This window comes from Triticum urartu, chromosome 4, assembly GCF_003073215.2.
Source record: "Triticum urartu cultivar G1812 chromosome 4, Tu2.1, whole genome shotgun sequence".
Lineage (NCBI taxonomy): Eukaryota > Viridiplantae > Streptophyta > Magnoliopsida > Poales > Poaceae > Triticum > Triticum urartu.
Window position 1 is genome coordinate 421,126,493 of NC_053025.1, and position 4,920 is coordinate 421,131,412.

The following is a 4,920-nucleotide window of genomic DNA, read 5'->3' on the forward strand; positions in this document are numbered from 1 at the left end:
AAACCAAAGAGCAAAAGCGAGACACATACTCTCTCTGTTAGCCTAATTATCTATACAATCCCCCCCTTAGCAACAAGTACCAAAAGCTCGAAAAGGTATAGATCTATGTGTCTCTCTAGGCACGATCCTCTAGACCTCTTGAAGGGGTCTTCTGGCTTGTGGCTCCGGTGTGCGTAGATGGCATGGAGAGAAGTGCATCTGCAAATGCCTCTAAAGATGTCTGCTAGACTGGTGGAGTAGACACTGGAGGTGGCACTGAAGCAGTAGCAGTAGGTGCAGAGTGAGTAGGCCTCGTGTCTGCAACTGGCACAACTGAAGATCTGAGTGCCCTGGGTACAGTCTGGAACCTCTGAGTGGTAGGTCTATCATCTCCACTGTCCTTAGTAGAAATCCTACTTGCCTCAAGATCTGCGTGCAGCTTCTCCACAACCGTCTGAACCTCGGTGATCTTCACATCAAGATCATGAATCTTTGTCTCGACAACCCACTCTAAACTCTCCTAGTTCTTGGAGATGTGGGCCAGACTCCTCCCAATCCTCAGGGTGGCCTCTAGAAGATATGTCATCTGATCGCTCTTTGACTTGAGGTTTGCAATGGGTGCATTGAGAGTTGTGGCTTCCTGAGCTGCTGCTTGGGCCTCCTGTTGAGCCTCAATAGATGTGGGGTGTGAGGAATCCATCACCACCACATTATCCTCGAACTCTTGCTGAAGAGAGAGGTGCTCATGATCAAGTAGATATGTGTTTGTACCAACTTTGGAGTTTATAAGCATCTGGATGTGTGGGGCATATCCACAAGACTTCTTCTGGTCAGCAGCTGTCCTCTTAACCGTCTCTACGATCAAACTCATAACTTTGAACTTCTAAGGTGGGGAGTCAAACAAGTGAAGCAAATTGATGGAGTGGCCACGTATCATCTTGTCATCTCCAGACTTGGGCAAAAGGGTATGCCTCAAGATAATGTTGGTTGTGGCCAACCCAGCTAGCAAGTGCTTGATTGACCCAATCTTGTGTATACCAAGATCTTTCTTGGGAATTTCCTTATACATATTTTCCATTGAGTTGTGGTCCTCCTGGGCTTAAACATCAACATCATCTTCATCTTCCTTAGGGGCATTAATAAGAGCAGCCCACTCAGAGATTGATGAATGGTACTTGGAACCCTCAGTCATTCATGCAATCCTCCCATCTGGAAAGAAGTGTGTTGTGGAGTAGAATTGCATGATCATCTCATCATTCCACTTGACGAGCTTCTGACCAACAAAGGCATCAACTCCGGCAAGTTTGAAACTCTCATGAATGTGGGGAAAAAATATTCATTTGCATCAATGTATTTCCAGTCCACCACTTCATGTCACTGAAAATGGGCTTCTTATCAAGCAAAACTGTTTACTAGAAATCTTGTTATTCTGTGGTGTGGAAACGGTAGTCACAAGCAGTCCTCCTCCTAACTGAATAGGGATCCACTTTCCTCCACTCTCGCAGGCCCTTGTCCTTCCTGAGCATCATGTTTTCTGCAATAGGGTGTGCATTGTCATGGTCTGGGATCTAGGTCTTGAGCTTCCTGAGCAGTAGTGGCTCATCATCATCTTGAACTGCAGGCACTGGGGCCTTGTTCTTCTCAGCAGCTGGAATATTTCTTGTTAACCTCTTGGGTGAAAAAACCTTGGGCTTTGACTTGGGCCTGGAAGGAGCAGCAGCTAACTTCATAGCATCTGCCATGAGTTTCTGTGTCTTAGCTGGAGGTGCTTCAGCATGTTCTTCATCCTCCTCCTCCTGATCATCTTCCCTCATGGAAGGTTGGCCAAGAACTGTAGCAGTTGTCTTTGTAGCCCTCTTTTTCTTCTTGCTAGAATCACCTTCTAAATCACTTGGTTCTTCCAGTGTGAAGGTCATTGTCTCTTGTGGAGCTGATGATTTGCGTGACTTTGACATTGGGACTCTCCTGACAACAGTCTTCTTCTTAGCACCTGGCTTAGTGGTAGCTACAGAGCCATACTCCTTTCTGAGTACTGCCTTCTTCTTGGAAGTGACCTCATCTGCAACAAAATCTTCATCCTCACTTTTTGAGGTTCTCTTCTTTTTTGTCCTGGTGGCATCCTTTGGCAAGTTGCTTGGAATGCTCCTACTGCCATCATCATAGCTCTCATTGGGACTAGAGCCTTCACTCATCTCAACATTCTATTCACACTAGTTCTGAGTGTCACTTGCACTTGACATCTTGCAAAGCTGACCCTGTGAATAGATGGGTATGGGCAGAGCAGATGAGTTATCACAAAAAACAGATAGTTTTTCAAAAAATTGAGTCCAGACTTTAGTTTTAGTTTTCCACATAAAGCATTTCGGAGCTACCGAGTTGATCATTTCGGTGACACTGAAGTACTCACTGAGCCAACACAACATTTCGGCCGAACCGAGTTGTGGTTCGATGGCTCCGAAATGCTGGGGTTTCACTGTAATTTTACTTTCGGTCTCGCCAATCTGTACGTTTGGTGGAACCAAGTTGTAATTGTGCAATGGTCAGGGCCAATTGGTGGGACAAAAAGTTTCATTTTGGTCGGTCCAGGATGAGTTTGGAGGAAAGCTAACCCTAAATTTTTTCTTAAAATCTATTGAAACGATTATTTTGGTGGATAGATGAGTCTCAAACGTGGCAAGATACTAGGCAAAATCCTTGTGCATTGAATCGGAGAGGGAAAGCATGAGGACATCAAATCTCACCCTAACTCGGTGACGATCCTCTACGGCGGCAATGGTGGAGTAGATTCCGTTGACGGCGGCGGATTCCTGCGGCCACGACACACAGGAGATGACGGCGAAGATCCGGAGACCAAGGGGGCGGCAGCAATGGGGCGCGGGCTCGAAACGTTTGAATAATTTTTCAACCGTACGGGCCGCAAGATATATATACCCATGTGCTCTCGGTGGCACCGAGATGTGAAACTGCATGCAGTTACAGCAAATCGGTGGGACCAAGTCTGTCTAATCGGTAGCACCAAGATGAAAACCTAGATCAATCTAATGCTTTCGGTGTGACCGAGTTTGAGTGGATTGGTCTGACCGAAATGTAGTTGAGGGTTTTGCAAGGCAGCCATTGACGGATCGGTGGCTCCAAGTGCTCCTCACCCGAAGGGTCCGAAAATAAATTGTTCAATTTTTCTGATATAGCATGAATAGATTTTGAGACAAGAAGAGCATAGATAGCTAGAGAAAGTTCTTAGGCATTCTTGTAAATCCACTTGGCCAATAAAAACCAAGACAATCAAGACAACAAATGGATGTCCTCGAATGGAGAAAATATGCAACCAACATGCTCACACAATAAGATAGCAAATGAAATATGTGACAAAGCATGCACAATCAATTCTAGCATCTATCAAGCAATTGGCGATCAATAGGTCATCTATATATGAGTATATTGACTTAGGAGTCAAGTGAGAACATTTGATCATAGGTCATACTCATCTTTAAGCAAAAGTGGGGTTACCACTTTTACATAATGTATTAATGTGTTCACACCATTAGAGTTGCTTTAGCTCAATTTTTGGAGCAAAGCGCTCTCTAGATGTGATATCCCCCTAAGAGGGATGAACCAACCTTGGGTTTTGTCGATGATGACTTCATGTAGATAGTGAAGATGTGGATGCTCAATGTTGATGTAGATCATTTGGAGCAATCCTTTGGAGTGTTGCACTTTCAATACCTACATGGCTTAGTCCCGCAAATACAAGGACATCCATAGACACAGAGTGAAATGCACATATGATGATGTCCATGAAACCATTAGGTTACCTTGTCCCTTGTCTTACCAACAAGAGGGTTTGTGACTCCATGAACTAGTGCAAGATATGAAAGTTGATTGCACAAATCCTTGCCAAAATGAATATGAGTGAACTATGTGTCGGAGTCACCCTCAAGAACACTTCTTTGGGACCCACACCAACTTGATGGGAATCCTTGGAGTTGTAGTTGTACTTGATGAAGTAGAGCTTGACGTAGTCATGGGAACACACTTGACCATGGCCTTAGGAGCTTCTTCAAATGAGCCAATCTCTTCTTAAAGCTTGTCCTTGCCTTTTAGCTTGTGGTCTTGTGGTGGAAGATCATCTTGAGCTTGTGTTCCCTCAAAATAAGTGGGGTCATACTTCTCTTGTTAAGGAACAAACTTTGTCGTGGGGTATTGATCTTCTTCCCATTCAACTCTGTGACGCCCCCGATTCAATCGTACACTAATCATACACGCACATGTGTACGATCAAGATCAAGGACTCACGGGAAGATATCACAACACAACTCTATACATAAATTAAAATAATACAAGCTTTATATTACAAGCCAGGGGCCTCGAGGGCTCGAATACATAAGCTCGAACACACAAGAGTCAACGGAAGCAACAATATCTGAGTACAAACATAAGTTAAACAAGTCTGCCTTAAGAAGGCTAGCACAAAAGCAACATCGATCGAAAAGGCAAGGCCTCCTGCCTGGGAGCCTCCTAACTACTCCATGCCATCAACGGCCGTCACGTGGTAGTTGGCACCCTCGGGGTAGTAGTAGCCATCAGTGGTGTCATCTGGCTCCTGGGATCCGTCATCTGGTCGCAATAATCGGGTATGGGGGAAAAAGAGGTAGCAAAGCAACCATGAGTACTCATCCAAAGTACTCGTAAGACTTAGATTAGATCTAAACTAAATATGCATATGTATCAAAGGAATGGGTTGTATCTATGGACTAAACTGCACAATGCCAGAAGAGAAGGGGAAAGCCTAGCCTATCAAAGACTAGCATCTTCAAGCAGCTCCAAGCATCTTGCAGCATTCAAAAGAGTATAGAAAGGCATATTATAATATTAGTAAGTATGTTGTAACATGCCCAGAGATCACTTCCTCGACTCCCTGCGAGAAAACAATCCTGGAGCCAT